At 42.9% G+C, this 20,532-nt stretch overlaps 1 non-coding gene across 1 annotated transcript; it reads left to right on the top strand.

The window, feature by feature from the left end:
* The first annotated feature begins 10,391 nt into the window (after nucleotides 1-10,391).
* On the top strand, nucleotides 10,392-10,464 carry TRNAS-GGA. The gene has a single exon. It is a non-coding gene; the product is annotated as a tRNA-Ser (tRNA).
* Nucleotides 10,465-20,532: the final 10,068 nt, after the last annotated feature.

Genomic DNA, 20,532 nt, shown 5'->3' with positions numbered 1-20,532 from the left:
AATGAACCTTTTCTGTGTTAGAAAGATTGTAAGTGGAAAGGAAGACATTCCTCCTATGGATAACACAGAACTGGGAATAAGAACAAGGCTTGCAGATTCTGTAGTAACTTCAGGGAAAGGGCTTGGATATGTTAGGTCCATAAATGATACAGGACTGGACACTGTGAGACCAACCTGGCATGTGGAATCCCTGGAGAACTGGGCAGAGACCTGGATCTGGAGACATAAAATGGCAATGCTGGGTCCACAAATGGAACCAGCCCCTTAACCATGGAATAATGTGACCATAAGGAATAACCATCGCAGCACAACCCTGGCCTGGGACCAGGATTTGCCCTAGGCAAGAATCGGGAGGCTGCAGGACCTCTTTTCAGAATGACAGAAGCCCAGAGTATGATAATATAACACAGGTCAGAGACCTCTAAAAATGATTAACATTGGACTTTGCAGCAGTTTGGACATGTAGGGGCTAATACAAATTCCAATAAAATCTCTCTCAAAAATAATAAAACTGTTGAGTATTATGAAGAAAATTGGCATCTATTACATATGTGTAAGAAACTTTATAAAAAATAATGTGTCACTAAATTTGCTTGTATGTAATACAGTCATATTTTTCAGTCATAATCTAATTCAAATTGTTCTGTGACAATGCAAGGAGAAAAATGGATGTCTCCATGGATATCATCAAAGACTCCCTTCCACATAAATCCCTACCTCTCATTGAATTAGAAAAGGATTTCCTGGGATCTTGCTAGAGACATAGAAAAGGTACTTAATTTTAATTTGAACATCCTCTCTCACTCAAAAATCTCATGTATTTATTTTTTTGGACAAGTGTACATGTTACATTTCCACTGCATGCCAGACAAGTGTGTATTAAACTCTCACTGGATAGCTGGCTACACCAGATGCTGCGGATACACTGGAGAAAAAGAGAAATGTGCTTCTGTCCTTATAAAGCTTTCAGTTCAGTGAAAAACCAAGAAAACTAATCAAAAATAAAAAACAAAATTCTGTAGGCAACATAATGAGAGAAGGGCATGCTCCACAGTAGCAAACAGCAGAACATAATAAACTAGGCAGGGGTGGAGATCTGGAGGAAATGGAAAACTGAGAGCATAATGGTAGGAAGAATCAGCCAGGTAACCAATGCATGTTACAACTCCTCACCATCATTTCAGCCACCAAAATGAAAGCACCGTCTGTTTCAACATAATAAAATCCTTCAAGTCCAGATAAGCTCCTAAGTCTACAGAATATTTGAACCTAGAGAATTACTCAATAGACTAAATGGGGGAGAAGTCTGTGCCTCATACAGAGCCCAAGCTCTTCATTATCTGCATTGCTCTCCACTTTACTTCCCTCATGAAAAAGTCTCCACTTGAGCTGTGAGTCCATCCTCTCTGGCCATCTCGTGGCTTCACTTCTGGAAGCATCTTATCTCCCACTGCCTTAACAATATACCCGAGTCTCTACTGGGTCATTCCATTTGACAGAACACATATCTTAATATCATACCCATCAGAGAAAAGAAGAGAGAAAACCACCCTCCTTGTCCATGTACACACAACCAGCTACCATCCTACTTTACTGCTGCCTTTCACAGCAAAACTTCTCAGGACAGTTCTGTATACTTGTCATCCCCACCCCTTACTCCTCATCTCTCCTCCACCCACTCCAACCAGGCTTTCCTCCCTACCACCCCCACAGAAATAACTCTGACCAAGATCAGCAATTATCTCCTTTTTTCCAAAGTCCACTGACAACTCTCACTTTCATCTTATTCGTCCTCTCAGCCTTATTTGGTATGGCTGTCCATATTCTCCTTTAATCTCGTTCTGCACTGAACTATATGCTTACCTTTCCTTGGTTTTCCATCTGCAATACCAGATACTCCTTCTCAGACTTGTGTTGGCTCTGCCTCCTCTACAAATCTCTGAATGTTGCCCTATCCTCAGGACTCATCTCTCAATCTTAGCTTTCTCCCTAAAATATCACATGCATTTTTGTGATCACAAATACCATCCACACACTGGTAATTCTCAAATTTCTATTTCAGATTCAGTTCTCTGTCTGTAAGTTTCCATTTTCTGTAATGTGTTTGGTCAAACAAAACTCTTTATCACCAATATCCTGTAAATTTACCCCCATTTCAACCAACAAGCCTTTCTCATACCAATAATGACATCATCATTCATGCAACTGCCAAAGTAAAAAAAAAAAAGTGTGTGTCATCTTGACTCCTCCTCCTTCCCTCATGTTGCACAACCACTTCATTGGACATTTCTAACTTTGGTTATGCATACCTCAAAAATATTTATTTTTTTGCTTAATAATCACTTAATAGCACTTATCCTGTGCAAGTTACATTTTAAGCACTTTACAAATACTAACTCATTCAATCTTCATGACTGTCCTATAAGGTTTGTACTGTTTTTAACCCCCACTCCAAAGATGGATATGTATGTGTATGCACACTCTGTAACTAAGTCGTGTCTGACTCTTTGAAACCCCATGAACATAGCCTGCCAGGCTCCTCTGTCCATGGAATTCTTCAGGCAAAAATATTCGAGTGGGTAGCCATTCCCTTCTCCAAGGGATCTTCCCAACCCAGGGATCAAACCCAGGTCTCCGGCATTGCAGGCAGAGTGAAGCTCTCCTGATGGGCTTCCCCTGTGGGCTTCCCCCGTGGGTTTCCCTGGTGGCTCAGACAGTAAAGAATCTGCCTGTAATGCAGGAGACCTGGGTTCAAACACTGGGTCAGGAAGATCCCCTGGAAAAGAGAATGGCTACCCACTCCAGTATTCTTGTCTGGAGAATTCCATGAACCGACGAGCCTGGCGGGCTATAGTCAGGGGGTCACAAAGAGTTGGACACGACTGAGTGATTAACACATCTCTGTATTTATGTGTTTGTTGTCTACATACCACAGTACTTGAATGGCATCTCCCTGAAGGCAAGGTCTATCTTATCACTTTATTTCAAGGACCTAAATGCCTGCTCTTCCATATTATTTGTTGCGTGAATAAATCAACTAAGTCTGACTGATACTCCTATGACCCAACCATATAAGTCCACATCAAAAAAGATAACAGATCTCAATTTCACAACATAAATTACTTCCCAGGATCATTCCAATATTGTCCCTCATATACAAGCAGGTGGGTAGACTGGGGATCTGTCAGGGGAATGGTGGCTATTTTGTAGAAAATGCATAAATGCTATAATTTAACAAGCTAATAAGCTAATTGAGAAGTAAACACAACAATAGGTGGAACATTAGTAAACAATATATAACAGTATATAATTAAGTGCTTGTGTGTGTGTATGTGTGTGTGAGAGAGAGCAGGAGTTCAAAGGAAAGATAAGTGAGGAAAAGATCAATGAGGAAAAATGTAGCTCTTTGGCTTATGAGTTCAAATAGCAAGTTTATAAATCAGAGAAGTCTTTCAGTGAGATGAATGAGACATTAGCAGGCTTTAAAGGATGGGAAGAACCCACATATTCAGGTGAATAAAGAAAAAAACACCACGGTGATACAAAGGAGGAAATGAATTTAGGATCATTGTGAGTCCAGGAGAGCAGCTTGCTACTTAGGGGACAAAAGGAGTGGAAGCCTCCATGGGAACAGTATGTTTTAGGCCTGAAGCAATAGGAAAAAGGGAAGAGATCATCAGGATTAGATTGATGTTTAAAGAAAGATTAGAGTGGTAGCCACAATAGCTACAAAGCAACACATAAGTATCTGGAAGGTAATATAACCCTTTTTACCTTACAATACTGTATTGGTTTTGCCATACATTGACATGAATCCACCAGATTCACACAGAGGACTGGAGAGACAGATGATGAAGTGATAAGGATGTGATGGAGTTGGTCACGATATCTCAAAAGAGGGAACTTTTGAACCAAGCCTTAAAAGAAAAAAAAATGAGTAGGGTGAGGCATTTCCAGTGAAAGGAAAGAAATACATGTTACTTATTTCCTGGGAAATAACTGTCAGGTTAGGTCAGGACAGGAGAAGATAGGCCAAGGGGTTCTCCTGGAACAGTCAGGCTCTGTTGGCAGCAAGTTGAAGGTTGAAAGAAAGTTGATGGCATCTCAAAGCATATCCAGGAAGATGAGTACAAGGCAGAGAGGTCTTACAAGGGGTAAAGTAGCTGCCCATGAGTAGAAAGTGGCCAACCAAAAAGTCACTCTGCGGGTGCGATGTAAGCTCTAGTTGGACGAGTAACCACAGTCTCTAAGCTCAACACGTGGCATAGTAGAAGTTTAGGTGATTATTGAAAGTCAAGCAGAGGGAGAGTTGTGGGATGGTTTGGGAGAATGGCATTGAAACATGTATACTATCATGTAAGAAACAAATCGCTAGTCTAGGTTCAATACAGGATACAGGATACTTGGGGCTGGTACACTGGGATGATCCAGAGAGATGATATGGGGAGGGAGGGAGGAGGGGGGTTCAGGGTTGGGAACTCATGTACACCTGTGGTGGATTCATGTCAATGTATGGCAAAACCAATACAGTATTGTAAAGTAAAAAAATTTTTAAATTTTTTTAAAAATAAAAAAAGAAAATCAAGCAGAAAATTTACAATTGTGCCCATGTCGTAATCCAGGGGAACCAGAGAGTAGAACGTATGAAACAGTAACTGAAAAGGTAAATAGCTTTGGGGCCTAGAGTCTGCACCAGTGTGTAAGCCTATGAGCAATTGAATATGTGAAGTAAGCACACATTGGGATGTTGGTTACAGCTGGCAAAAATTTCATACTGCTCCATCTCATCTGACTTCAAAAGAGCCCTCTTTCCAATTCTGCTTCCCTAGTGGCTCAGTGGTAAAGACTCTGTCTGCCAGTGCCGGAGACTCAGGGATGATCCTTGGGCCAGGAAGATGCCCTGGGGAAGGAAATGGCAACCCACTCCAGTATTCTTGCCTGGGAAATCTCATGGACAGAGGAGCCTGGTGTGCTACAGTCCATGGGGTCGCAAAGAGCTGGACACGACTTAGCAACTAAACAACAACAACAAGCTTACAATAAGCCTCCTATATACTCCTGATCTCCTTTACCATGCTCTACCTTTTATTTTTCCATAACACTTATCACCTAATAACATACTATATTATTTCATTTAACTTATGATTTTTTGTGTATCTGAAATAAAATTAAGTTCTACAAGGGCAGGGATCTAAATGCCTAGAACAGTGCCTTGCATATAGTAGACTCGTAAATAAACATTTGTTGGATAAACTAATGAGAGATAAGTGGCTGGCCTAAAACAGCATGTACTGCTTTAATTATAAGAGTATGTCCAGGAATTTCTCGCATGAAGATGTAGACCATCACAAATTTAGCATTCTTAAGTCCTAGAGAAAGGTAGAGCTATAAGAAAGGCCACCCCTATCTGCTGACCACATTGCTCTTATATGAATAAAAAAATAAAGCTCTATTTGGATAAGCCTCTGACATTTTGGAGTTTGTTATAGAAACTAGCCAATACACATTCGAACATGAAATTTTGCAGCATGAAATGAATTCATGTGCTTTAAGGAAATTTGCATTATTCATTTGACAAACATGCTGAGCTCTTACTGTGGGCCAGGAACTCTGATGGGCATAAGCAGCTCGAAGATGAGTAATAGAAAATAATCTCCCTCCAGGAAACCAAAAATTTACAATATCATGTTGGAAGCTCTGTTTTAGATGAAAGAAGAAGGGGCTATTTGAGTCCAGAGAAGAAAGTCTAATTCTGCCATGCAGAGAGGAAAAAAGGAATTGGCACATGGGATGTGACATTTGGGCTCAGTTTTGAATTATGAGTCTGATGAAGAATGAAAAAAATATATATTATTTTGTAAAATATTACTTGACAAATTTGGCTCCAAATTATTTGGCCTTTTCAAAACTCTGTACAATTTCTCTTAGTTTCATTAGATAAATTCATATTTACTCCAGAGGTGTGAATTCACCTCAGAGTGGCAGGAAACGGCTAATTTTGGTTCTGGGTGTTGTTTGAAGTAAAAATTTTCTCTGCTGAGTATGCTTCAGTTGCATGACTTGAAGTTTTGTTCTGCTGTCCCTGAAAAGCAACTCAGTAACTTGTTGGAAATGGCATAGGGCCGGTTTGGGGCTGATCCTGTTGTTACCTGTGCATATATAACTTCAATAAAGATAAAGGCTGAATAAAAACACTATTTTTAAATTAAAAACCCAACAGGCTGAAGATGAGGGAATGGTGGGTACAAGAAAGAGAGAGGGAGATCTGTATTTATTTAGACTCAGATTTTCACATTTAAGTGACTGGGAAGATGCAGAAGTCAAAAGGAACACTTGGATTCAAAGAAAATAGCACTTATTAAAAAAAAAAAGCATATAGCGTTTATGGCAACAAACTACCTACCTAGTGACAAATCATAAAAAGTCACTCTCTTTGTGATAGACCTTTAAGACTACAATATCATCTTCCTTCTGTTTCGTGAATTCCTTTAGGAATCTCTTTTTGCAAAAGCTGTCCATGGTCTCTCTGAACACCTATGACTGAGCATTCACCACATTCTGGGACATTCCACTTCTACCTTGCGCTTCTCTAATTGTTGACAGGAAACTCCTTTAATAAGGTCAAATCTGCATATACACATTGGCCCCACTTCTACCCTGTGATTTTTTACTCTCTCTCCTGTTGTTTGAAGATACTGCAGATCTGCCCTAAGTATACTCAGCGCCTTTGATAATGACCCAAATGCTTTCCTGTCTCTTCTCTAGACTGTTAGTTGAATCAGAAGACCAAACATTTTAGTAAAGAATCTAAATATTTAAATATAACTAAGAGTGAATTTTTATTATTGATGTCCATTTACTCCTGGCTAGTGACAAAGACTTAAATAAATGACTTCGAAAGATTCCTTCTACTCTTCTCCAACAAACACAATAAGTGCTTCCAAACACAAGAAGTGCACCTTATAAGGTACAGTTACAGGGATGAAGCAGGCAGACAAAGTCAAAAGCAAGTGAAAAGAAGGCTCTTCCCTCTATGCCTTGCCCTCCACAGGCCCTTCTGAAGTCAGCAGTTGTCATGAGGCTAGATGTTAAACCTATTTCTAAGAGCTGAAGTTCAAATTAAAGCCAAGTACAGCAGTGTTGTTTCCATAATTTGAATCTTCAAGCTGGGCTAAGTGCCTTTTTGCCTCTACACTTGAAAATTACTACATTTTTCAGTTTGTTTCTGTTTGAAAGAAAATGGTTTAGGTGACTATAGAGGAGTAGCAGCTTGTCAATTCTGCACAAATTCCGCATGTGATTTTTTATGCTAAAATTCCAAAAGTCTCTTAATAGATAATTTATGTTCCCCTAAGATAGTTTCATTTTTGAATAATAAAAGCCCTCAAACACCCCAGAAGCCAGAGGGAAAAAAAAATGATACCCAATGTGAGATCTAAGAGCTAAACTCTTGCCAGAGGCCTATCCATCTTACATGATCAAGATATATTCTCCAGTAGTTCTCTGTGGGTGACTGAAAACTGTAGAAAAGTTATGAGACACAAACCCTTTTCCTGGACTTGAGTTCTGCCAATGTCAAAAGCAAAAGATAAGAATTCCTCAGGATCCCTCATTTGGAAAATTCCACCTCTCTTAATATCCATTCTCTTAAATTTAATTTTTATTTATTTATTTGGCAAAGATTGATTGAGCATCTACTGTTCTGGGTGCAGGGGATACAACAGTGAACAGGACAAAAAAGTTTACTGGAGATCACATTCTAGGAGTGGGGAGACAATGAGATTTGTATTCATCTTGTTCTGCTATAAAGGAAACAGGGTGATGTCCTAGGCAGTGACTGTTGGGCTTGGGGATGATTACAGAGGGTGATCAAAAGAGCCTTTTTGGTGGAGATATTACAAGTAAAAACCCAGTGACAAGAAAATCCAGCCACACAAAAGGCCTTGGGAGAGAATAATATATGCAGAGGAAGAGCAAGTGCAAAGGCCTAGGAGAGCTGTTTTGAACCTGATTACTCTACAAGGATGTTCTCAGGAGAATATTTACACCTTTAGCTATAGTGGATGCACTGCTTCATTTGAGCACTTGTTCCCCCAGCAGCCAGACTGTTGGAACTGATGGTTCTTAGATGAATCTCAGGAATTGCCCACAGTATAAAAGTCTCCCTCCCTCCCTCCAAGTCTATATCCAATGACTGGCCACAGAGGTATAAAGATCTAGCTCCCTTGCCTTTAAGCACCAACCATCTCCTAAAAAGCATCCCATGCATTGGCTCTTTGTGATTTCATTACCTCTCAACTCTCCCCTCTGCCAGTCCTGCATTCTTTACTCCCCTACAGGCATTGATGCTGAGGGCACTTGCCAACGTAACCTTCCATATGCAGATCTCCATCTCACTGCTCTTTCCTTGGGGAATCCAACTAAAGATCTAAGTTGATCACTTAAGGCAATTATAAATATTAAAACACTACAGCAGCCCCACAACCAAACTTAGGAGTTAATTAAGATTTCCAGGGCTTCTTTAATCTGTTTATCCTTAAAGATTACACGATGTGAGATCCTAACTCCTAACTGGTCTCATGCTTCTGATATTGTTGCTCTGAAATCTGTCCCTACATTACTGACTGATGCTTCCCAACCACAACTGTGATCATGGTGATCTGCTGAAGCCCTTCAGTGGCTCTCAGTGGTCCTCATATGTCTGAGCTCCATGATCCACAAGTCTTTTCATAACCTGCCACAAGTCTCCCCTGCCATCTTGTAAAAACCTTTCAACCCACCTACTCTTACCCTGGACCCATGGCACTTTGGCTATTCCATATCCTCTTGCTTGTCTTTGAACCTGAAATTTCCTCTGCTTAGTGAATCATTATTTATGCTTTAAAGGCAACTTCTTTTACCCAGAGTTCCTAAAACCCACCTTATAGCTCTATTCTATATTATGTACTTTTTTATTATTGCACCTATCACTGTAACATCTGCCTATTTTTGCTATCCAACTGTACTACCATTTCCTATAGAGGTACAACTAAAGACTATGTCCTATTCAGTGCTGATCCCTCCCTGAGCATCCAACACAGTGCCAGGCACTTTGTAGACACTCATAAAGGCTATCTCTTTCTAATTTAGTTTTTTTTTTAAGGCAAAAATCAGAAAACATACCTGTTACATAAATAAATGCCTTGTTAGCAACCATTCTGCAGTAATAGAATCCATCTTAGTTGAAAGGTTACCTTTCACTGAGCCCTGAGACAGAATAGGGCAGGACTAACAAGCTACTGACATGTATGATGCTGTTTGTATCACAAATGTAACCACCAGGCCCCAATCCCTCCAAGTCTCATGCATTTAAAATCTTAAGGATCCCACAGAGTATGACATTTGCATACCTACCCACCTAAGTTGTAATCTCAAGTGCTTCATTCCATGAAGGGAATTAAAACTAGAGTTTTCTCAGTCTGGCAATTGACAGAGAGAAGGCTATTCTTCCAAAAACCTTGCTGGGGGCAATGCATTTAAACACTGACCATTGAAAATGGTAATGATGAGCCCAACAGAGATACAATCTTCCCCCACTGACAACTCCATTGTGCAGAAGAGAAGGAGATGAGGCAGAAAAACCAGGAGGCTTCAAGATAGGACACTTGTGTTTGAATTCCAGACCTGCCTCTTAGCAGCATATGATCTTGAGCAAGATATTTAATTTCTTGTAACTTGACTTTTTTCATCTACAAAATAAAGATTACTCTTAACTCATACTATCCTTGTGCGAATTAAATACACAGGTCATAAGTGAGAAGATGGCTAGTCCAGGCTCTAGCTAGGCTCTGACATCATTAAGGCCACAAGAACTCTTCATTGAAAACAATAACACATGTTTTCACCAAAAGCATTTCTCTTATGTCCTAAAACCGGAGCAGAGAAGATGAGAAGAAATTGATTCTTATGGATTAATAGCATCACTCTACCCTATGTGAGTTTGAGTTTCACTGATTTTGAATTTCTCATTTCAATCTTGTATCTATATGAACAGAAAATCAGTTTAAGAAGCGACGTCAAACTACCAACCATATATACTGGGCTCTATAGTACATTTGATTTCTTTTCCTAAATAAGCTGTCTAAAGAATGACAGCTTATAGTAAAAAAGCAAATCAACACCCCTGGAAGGCTGGTAGCTTTATAGACTTTTATATTGTAGAAAATACCTAGGCATATTAAAACCTTTCTGCAATTTCTCAAAAACACATTTTGATCTGACCCCCCCCCCGCCCCCCGCATGTTGAATTGTACAATAATGGAATTTAAAAGGGTTAGGATAGTAAACCTCTCCAATCAGCATCTTATAAAAACCAATACTATCAAAAACCTTACCTTTCCAGTACAATTGGTCCCCTGGTGGCTCAGAGGTTAAAGCGTCTGCCTGGAATGCGGGAGACCCAGGTTCGATCCCTGGGTCAGGAGAAGGAAATGGCAGCCCACTCCAGTACTCTTGCCTGGAGAATCCCATGGAGGGAGGAGCCTGGTAGGCTACAGTCCATGGGGTCGCAAAGAGTCGGACACGACTGAGTGACTTCACTTTCACTTTTCCAGTACAGTATTAAAAGACAATAAATTTGATCTGATGTATGTAAAATGTCATGCTTATTTTTTTAAAAATAATGTTATTCATTCATTGAAAGGTATAATGCTTGCTGCTGCTACTGCTGCTAAGTCGCTTCAGTAGTGTCCGACTCTATGCGACCCCATGGACTGCAGCCTACCAGGCTCCTCTGTCCATGGGGTTTTCCAGACAAGAGTACTAGAGTGGGTTGCCATTGCCTTCTCCTGGAAAAAATAACTGACCACCTTTTGTGTCTTTTGATATGCAAAATGATAAATCCTGTCAAGTGGACTAGAGGCTAGAGTAAATTTTTACTTAAAAAAAAACACTATTAATCGCTTCTTGGTGTGACTCTGCTTGATACAAATTATACTACTTGTCAAGACTTTTGTTTAGTCACAAATAAAAGGCTTAGTGGATAAAGGTTTGGCCTTTCACTACAGGTTTTCTGCCAAACTGTGACCTGAAATGAATGAATTGATACAGAGTGGGGCCTCCTGACTCTGTAATTTAATGCTGACAGTAATTAGCTAAGAAGGAGGTGTTATAATGAAAGCCTAGGGCACGGTGTTTATGTGATTTTACACAGCTGCAATAGATGGCACCTCCTTTTCCAGTCTTTTTCATTTACTACCTCTGAAAAAGGAGAAGGTACAAGTCATAAAAAGATACTGGCTGCTTGACTCTCTGATAAATCTCTGGACAGTGAAGACCTTGGGTTTAAATTAGCTGTCAGACTTCAGCCGTCTCACTCACCAGCTCACTCCTAAGTTAGCCACAGTGCAAAGACATTATAAATGGATTTATATGTCTTGATTAATGCCTTTTTTTGTAAACAGACTTTCTGCATAGAGCTGTGCCATAGCAGATGCCCTGTTTTAAAGGTTAATCTTTACATCAATAGCATATTCAAGACATTCTGCTTTTACACGGTTGTTCTTCTTTCTTTTTGAATTTCAAATTCTCTTAGAATAAATGAGAAATAGGAGCCTTAATAGCAAAATCAGAACCTATTGTTAGAAACTCCCTGTGTAAATAAAGGATCATTCCTGTATATCCAATTATTTCATAGAACAAAGGAAATCCTCTGTATGATTCCACACTGAAGCCTTTCCTTGTTGGCCCTTAAAAAAAAAAAGAAGAAAAAATAAAAAAAACCTTGCTTTAAAGGTAAGGCTCACACCTAAGTGACCCCTCTGTGTCTCCAGCTTTGGATAACTTGCCTGATTGACTGGTGAGTTTGTAAAAAGTAGTCTGATGTTAGATGCTGGCAAGTATCCAACTGTATAACCAAACACTAGAGGCCTTTCTTTTCCCAACTGCTACATCTTTGTGTTGCCTGAATGTCAGTTTGCTACTACAGGAAAAAACTAGTGAGATACAGATGCAAGAAGATAGTGTGCTAATACATTTTACTTAATCCAAAGCTTTAGTTCAGGAAGGAACTGTTGATATGTTTGTCACCTCAATTATTCACAATGAATTGGAAGCAAATCTTCCTTTCAAGTGTTTATTGACATTGTCATTTAGTCAGCTTCAAAAAGTGTTTTGTTGACATAAATTAGACCTTTGTTTACTTTATTTCAGATGGGGCAAAAATAAAACCTATGATAAAAACAACTATCCAAACATTTCACTATCCTAGGAAATCAACAATCAATTCTACCTAAGATTAGTCAGTTACATGAGTCCATTTCAAATGGTAACATAGTAAGAAAATAAAAATTAAGTGCAGGAAATAGGTTATTAATTCTAGTTTGTTTTTCGAGGTCTTTTAAAATCTATATACAGCCTATGTTTGTATAATTTGTATTTCTAGAACATCTGTACTCTCCATGAGAATTCTGTTCTCTCTTTCTCAAATGAGAAAGACAGTACAGTTCCCCAAACCTGAGAGATTATTTGGCACTTACCACTCTTCATCTCCTGGGCTTCCCTAGTGGCTCAGTAGTAAAGAATCTCCTGCCAAGGCAGGAGATGGGGGAGACTCCAGTTCAATCCCTGGGTCAGAAAGATCCCTTGGAGGAGGAAATGGCAATCCACTCCAGTATTCTTTCCTGGAAAATCTCAAGGACAGAGGAGACTGGAGGGCTACACACAGTCCATAGGGTTGCAAAGAGTCAGACATGACTGAGCATAGAGCCAGACATGACTGAGCATAGAGCACAGCACTCTTCAATGACTCCAATTACTGCATATTCTTTTTCTTTTTTTTCACTCCGCTCAGCTTATGGGATCTTAGTGCCTCAACCAGGGATTGAACCCAGGCCCTTGGCAGTGAAAAAGCAGAGTCCTACTGAAGAAGGAATTCATTGGGCCTGGACTTCATGTTAGGCCTGTTCACACTGATCATGCTCGGCCACCTTTCCAATGGACTCTGAACTCTGTGTTTAGTACCCATGAAAACAACAACAGAAGGATAAGACCCCTTCCAGACAGAGGAACCTTGAAGATCATATCTAGGTTACTCATCACCTAAGAGAAAACATACAGTAATCACCCCTTCCTCCAGACAGGCCGTAAATTTTTCTGTATCTATCAGAGCTTAACCTTGGGTTTATTGATTATTGGCTAATTGTTTGACTGTTTGAGCACATGAGCACATAGCACGTGAATGACGGGGTTATTGGGATTGGATTTTCCTTGGTTTATGTAAGTCTCAAGGAATTTGCATGGTGGGTTCAGACATGTACACATGGGGTATAAAAGATTTTCACAAATGCTGGTCGGGGTCCTTGGCTAAGAGGAGACTCTGCCTTGGGCACGCCCATGTAGTAAACTGCACTCCACTATCTGCGTTGTCCTTCTGAGTGAGTTTGTTTCCTGGAACCCGTGGCTCCAACACTACCCACTGAGTCATCATGGATTCCCATATTGCATATTCTTACTCTGCCATCTTTCTTCTTCTGCAACAGACTCCTGCTGTAACAAAGAATTTTCTAATGTAATCTGAATGAAATTAGTGGTCAGTTGATAGAAAGGTTCTCAGATGTCCATCTACAACTCTCCTGTCTTTATGACTGAGGCCTCAGAAAACAAACCCTCATCTGCAATAGAAGAACCATAAGAACTAAAGCTGGCAGGAAATAAGTATAGTAGGAAAGCTTCCTTAGGAAAACTGGGGCCAAGTGGTAAAGCAAGATCCAAAAATATGGAACAGAGGAAATACATTTTAGCTCCTGAGGAACAAAACGCTCAGCATAGGTCCCAGTCCTTTTACCAGGCTCCAACTATAATACAATGCCAGACCATGCCTGAGAAACAAAAAGAAATTCATGACACCACTAAATGAGATTTATGAACCAAGAACCAACCAGAAGAAAGAACAGAACATTTAGCAGAAAACAGATAATACTTTTTTTGGAGAAAAATTAGGATATGATTTTTGAAAAAATTAATGGTTCTTTTTAATGCATCCACTTCCCCAGAGCCTTCTGTACGTGAAAAGTTGAAGTACTTAGCATCAAATAAACAAGGATCATCAAAGGAAGAATATATGCCAGAGTATGCTTTCTGTAAAATCCCAGATCCAGAGTTACAGTGATGATGTTAGGGCCTAGCCGGCACCATGACAGGCTTCAGGGGGCCACGGTAGGCCTAAGTCTCCTTCACAGAAAGGATGAGTCATTGCCCAGGAGGAACTGAGATCATCTCCTGCCGACACCAAAGACTTGGCCAATCAGTATGCTCCCCATAGCCTGATTCAAGCCTATCAGGATGAGGATGAACCTCCCCCAAGAAAGCCCATGTGCACGAAAATCTAGCCAATTAGTAAAGACCAGGAAACTCCTGCAGCCAATAAGCCCTTGCCAACTCTCTGTCTTTGTCCTAAACCTATAAATACTGTTGTAATCCAGGGCTTGGGGCTCTTGCTCTACTCCACTGTGTTGGATGTGACAGGAGCCCTGGCTCAAGCTAGCAATAAACCCCTTTATGCTTTTGCATTGCTGTGGATGTCTTATTCTCTGTTTTGGGAACTCGGACACTGGGCACAACATATGGGGGCTCGTCTGGGATACCTTTAACTGGAAAGAATAACATTCTCCTGGTAGAAGGGGTTTCCTCACTAGAAGGAGAGATATCTGAACACCGGTGTTCTGTTTAAGACCAGCGTAAGGCTGAGGCCTGGTATCGTGCCGGGAAGGTGGCTGGCTCTAGTTACTGGATTAAGTCCAGCATAAGGCCAAGGCCCAGCACTAAGCTGGGGGGGGCGGCACCTGGCTCTGTGAACATCCTGCAGGTAAGATTGAGAAGAAATTCAGGAAGACCTAGTGTTGTGCTGTTAGTGGCCACTTTGAGTTTGTTGTTTGTCTGTTTGTCTGTTTGTCTGTTTGCTATGTTTGCGTGAGTGCCGGCACTGTCTGTGTTTTTTTGTGTGCTCTGTTGGCTCTCAGCATATTTTCCTGTGATCATGGGGCAAACAACTTCAACTCCTTTGTTTCTTATGACAGACCACTTCTCTGATTTTAAGTCTAGAGCACAGAATCTATTATTGCTGGTGAAGAAAAGCAAGTTGGTGACTTTTTGTTCTGCTGAATGGCCTGCTTTTGATGTCAGCTGGCCACAAGAGGGCACCTTCAGTCTGCCTACTATACAAGCGGTCAGAGAAAAGGTGCTCGCCCCCAACTCGTCGGGACACCCAGACCAAACCCCATACATTTTGGTCTGGCAAGATTTGGTAGAAAACCCACCGGCCTGGCTGAAACCTTTTGTTTTTCAGCCCCTCACTTCCATTCCCTCTTCTCCGTCTTCAACTCCTTTGCGTCCACAGGTGTTGGTTGTAAAAGCATCCAAAGAGAAAGAAAAAGAAGACAAAGAGCACAGCGACCAAGTGAAACCGGCATCCCAGGAATCCTCACTATACCCCAATCTACTCAACCTAGAGACCGAACTCTCCCCGCCCCCCTATGCGGACCCACTTTTGCCCCTGCAGGTTCCTCAGGTCTCTTCTGGAGGGATACGGAGGGACCACGAGCCTTTGGCCCCAAACCAGGAAGGAAGCCCCGCCCAGGGGACTCGAGGAAGAACCAGGGGCGTCACCAGTATGGCGGAGGAAGACAACCCGGAAGCCCCCTCCTCTACAGTCCAGGCATTTCCGGTTTGGGCGGGACCTGCCTGAGCCGACAGAGAGCGAACATACCAATACTGGCCCTTTTCCACCAGTGATCTTTACAACTGGAAAACTCAGACCCCTTCATTCTTTGAAAAACCTCAGGGCCTCATTGATCGTTTAGAATCTATCTTATTCACCCATAACCCCACCTGGGATGACTGTCAACATTGTTACAAGTGCTTTTTACTACAGAGGAATGTTAGCGGATCTTGTCAGAAGCATGAAAACTTGTGCCAGGGGTAGATGGGAGACCCACTACGCAGCCTAACTTGATTGATGAGGGATTCCCCTTGGTGCGGCCCCACTGGGACTTCAAGTGCGCTGAAGGTAGGGAGCGTCTCTGGGTATACCACAAGACTCTCATGGCCGGCCTCCGAGCAGCCGCCAGGAGACCAACAAATTTGGCAAAGGTGAATTTGGTAAGACAAGAGCCAAATGAGAGCCCAGCAGCTTTCCTTGAGAGGTTAATGGAAGCTTTTTGGCAGTATACTCCCATGGACCCACAGGCCAATGAGTCATGCGCCGCAGTCATGCTAGCATTCGTAAACCAGGCAGCCCTGGATATCAGGAGAAAACTATAGAAAATAGAGAGGTTGGGAGAGCAATCCCTGCAGGACCTGGTGAGGGCAGCAGAGAGGGTTTTTAATCATAGAGAGACTCCAGAAGAAAGAGAGGAACGCATTAGGCGAGAAGAAAGGGAATTCAGGGCCGAAGAGAACCATAGAAATCAGAAGAAATTAGCCCAGATATTCTTCGCAGGGGTAGAACAGGGAGCTAGTTCTCTGGGAACAAGGGAAGCCTCTTCGAAGGGTGAAGGGAAGCCAACAAGGCAGGGACTTAAAAAGGATCAATGTGCATTCTGCAAGGAGATAGGACACTGGAAAAATAAGTGCCCCAAGAGAAACCTAAGGAAAAGACCCACCAAGCAGGGGGCATCCACGTCCTATTTGCCGGAGAGGATAGCGACTAGGGGGGTCAGGGCCCGGCACCTCTCCCCAAATCCTGGGTAACTATTAATGTGGAGGGGAAACCGGTCGGCTTCATGGTAGATACGGGAGCCCAGCATTCAGTTCTCAATCAAAAATTTGGGCCGATGTCCAAAAAGACTAGCTTGGTCCAGGGAGCCACTGGGACAAAGAGATATTACTGGACTACTAAACGAAAAGTGGACTTGGGAGCCCACTGGCTATCCCACTCATTTCTGGTGATTCTGGAATGTCCGGCCCCTTTATTAGGAAGAGACCTATTGGCCAAAGTCAATGCGCAAATTCACTTTGACTCTGGGGGAATGTCAGTCACAGACAGGCTTGGTCAGCCAATTCATGCTCTATCCCTGGCACTGAGAGATGAATACAGACTATATTTACCAGAGCCCCATGCAGCTATGGATCCTACTATGCAACAATGGATTCAGGAATACCCTCTAGCCTGGGCAGAGATAACGGGAATGGGACTGGCTAAACAAAGAACTCCCATTGTGGTTGAATTAAAAGCAAATGCTACTCCTGTGAGGGTGAAACAGTATCCCATGAGCCAGGAGGCCTGGCGAGGGGTTATGCCACACAAACAACACCTCCTAAAGGCAGGAATTCTCAAAAAATGCTGGTCCCCATGGAATACTCCCGTATTGCCTGTGAAAAAGCCCGGGGGAACAGACTTCAGACCAGTCCAAGATCTTCATGAAGTCAACAAACGGGTGAGTGACATTCATCCCACTGTCCCTAACCCATATACCCTCCTGAGCAGTTTGTCGCCAGACTATATTTGGTATACAATCTTGGACTTGAAAGATGCCTTTTTCAGTTTGCCTCTGGATCCCCAGAGTCAAGAGATCTTCGCATTCGAGTGGACTGACGAGGACAGTCAGACTGTGGGGCAACTGACCTGGACTCGCCTTCCACAGGGATTCAAAACTCACCGACACTGTTCAGTGAGGCTCTGGGCGAAGACCTCTGTGAGTACCAAACTAGCCACCCGATGTTATCCTATTGCAATATGTAGATGACCTCATGCTGGCCACTACCACCAAGAAGGCATGCCTAGAGGCTGCAGGCGACCTCCTTCAGACTTTAGGGACATTGGGGTACCAGGCGAGTGCAAAGAAGGCCCAAATTGCTAAACAGGAAGTCATTTACTTAGGGTACAAAATAAAACAGGGGCAAAGATGGTTGACTCAGGCTATGAAAGAGACTATTTTACAGATCCCAGAGCCAACGACTCCTTGGCAAGTAAGGGAATTCTTAGGGACTGTTGGGTACTGCAGGTTATGGATCCTGGGGTTTGCTGAAAAGGCCCGGCCTCTGTATGAAGGAAGTAGAGAAAATAAAAACTGGACTTGGACTGAGCCAATGAGGCAGGCATTTCAGGAACTCGGGCGGGCATTGCTAGAAGCCCCGACCCTAACTCTCCCTGACCCGGCTAAGCCATTTCAACTGTTTGTGGATGAAAAGCAGGGAATAGAAAAGGGAGTCCTGACACAGCAATGGGGACCTTGGAGACAGCCTGTGCCATACCTCTCTAAACGGCTGGACCCGGTAGCTGCTGGATGGCCGCCCTGTCTCCGTATCATCGCGGCTGCTGCTCTCCTTGTCCATGACGCTGATAAGTTGACTTATGGACAGCGCCTCCTGGTCTACAGTCCCCATGCCATAGAGGGGATCCTCAAGCAGCCAGCGGGTAAGTGGATCTCTAATGCCCGCTTGACCCATTATCAAGCTTTGCTGCTGGACACCTCTCGGATACACTTCCAGACGCCCTGCTTCCTAAACCCGGCTACCCTCTTACCCAACCTGGAGGAATAAGGCCCCCTACACGATTGTGGTGAGATATTGGCTGATGTGACAGCAGTACGAAAAGACCTAACAGACATACCCCTAAATAACAGTGAGCTGATATGGTTTACCGACGGAAGCAGTTTTATAAAAGATGGACAGAGAAAGGCAGAAGCCGCGATAGTTGATGACTCTGGGAAAATAATATGGGCTGAGGCTCTTCCCCCGGGTACCTCTGCCCAAAAGGCAGAACTAATAGCCTTAATACAAGCTCTAGAAAGGCAGAAGGAAAGAGGATCACCATTTATACTGACAGTCGATATGCATTTGGCACCGTACACATCCAGGGCCCAATATATAAAGAGCGAGGTTTTTTGACAGCCGAGGGAAAGGAAGTTAAGAACCTGCCTGATATCTGCAGACTCTTGGCAGCCATCCAACGGCCTCGGGCAGTGTCAATAGTACATGTCCCTGGACATCAAAAGGGAGAAAACATCCAGGCTCCAGGCAACCTTGTGGCTGATATGGCAGCTCGTGAGGCAGCTAACCAGGACTACACAGCCCCCATACTAACTGTGGGGCTACCACCTCCACACATGGGAACCCTGCCCCCAACCCCAGAGTATTCCTCTTCTGCCCTCAATTGGATTCAAGAAAATGCCAGCCACCAAGAGGGCGAAGATAGATAGTACTGAGATCAAGATGACAACTTGATACTTCCAGCCAACTTGGGTCGACACCTCTGTACGCACTTACATCTGACCACCCATCTAGGAGAAAAAAAGACACTAATACTTCTTCAAACAGCACGTTTGTGGTTTCCCCGACAACTGGCGACTATAAGAGACATAGTCCAGACCTGCAGAGCATGTCAGATGATGAAGTCGGGAAAAGGACGCCATACAGGGATGAGGTACCGGGGAGAGAGGCTGGGGCAACACTGGGAGATAGATTTTACAGAGGTAAGACCAGGCAAATATGGGTACCGTTATCTGTTAGTTTTGGTAGATACCTTTTCTGGATGGGTTGAAGCTTTCCTCACTAAGGGGGAAACAGCAATGATAGTAGCAAAAAAAAAAAAAAAATTCTAGAAGTAGTACCTAGATTTGGGCTGCCGGTGACTATTGGCTCTGATAATGGACCTGCTTTTGTTAGTCAGATTGTTCAGGGATTGGCCTTAGCTCTGGGGACCAAATGGAAGCTGCATTTTGAATACAATCCCCAGAGCTCAGGACAGGTTGAGAGGATGAATCAGACTCTAAAAGAAACTTTGGCAAAATTGGCAATAGAGACTGGCGGGGACTGAGTGACTCTCCTTCCCTTCACCCTCTTCCGTGAGTGTAATACCCCCTACAAGCTGGACTTAACCCCTTTCGAAGTTATGTATGGGAGGCCCCCTCCCATATGCCCTATCTTTGAAGGTAAAAAGCACCCACCCCCTACCTTAGGACAGTTCCAAGAAGCCCTGATGGCATTAGGCAAGGTGCACACACATGTCTGGAAATTGATCAGGGAAATCCACGAAGGTCAGAACAAGGGGACCATTCCCTCACATAATATTGGTCCCGGAGACTGGGTCTGGGTCAAACGACACCAATCCAAATTGTTAGAGCCTAGATGGAAGGGTCCTTATGTTGTTCTTCTTACCACCCCTACTGCCCTAAAGGTCGACGGTATCGGACCCTGGGTACACTGCAACCACGTGCACCAAGCCACTCCAGAAGAACAAGAACAAGCCCGAAAGAATGGGAGGTGGTGCCGCACCCTTCAAACCCCTTCAAGCTAAAGCTCGTCCATCAACGAGAGCCAGGCAAATCATCCTGACTGTCCTGTTGGTGACTATCTTCCCCGGTCCCAGAGCCACTGATGAAAACCCGCACCAGCCGGCCAAGATCACCTGGAAACTTCAAAATGGACTGACGCGAGAGGTGCTCAACTTAACCTCAGAAATCCACCCCCCAAACACCTGGTGGCCAGATCTGTACTTTGACTTAAAAGATGTGGTAGGTGTACCCTGGTCAAAGGGTCTCCTCCGGGTTTATGGGT

The sequence above is a fragment of the Oryx dammah genome, unplaced genomic scaffold, assembly GCF_014754425.2.
Source record: "Oryx dammah isolate SB20612 unplaced genomic scaffold, SCBI_Odam_1.1 HiC_scaffold_25, whole genome shotgun sequence".
NCBI classification, from domain to species: Eukaryota; Metazoa; Chordata; class Mammalia; order Artiodactyla; family Bovidae; genus Oryx; species Oryx dammah.
This window is presented reverse-complemented; position numbering and strand designations above follow the sequence as displayed.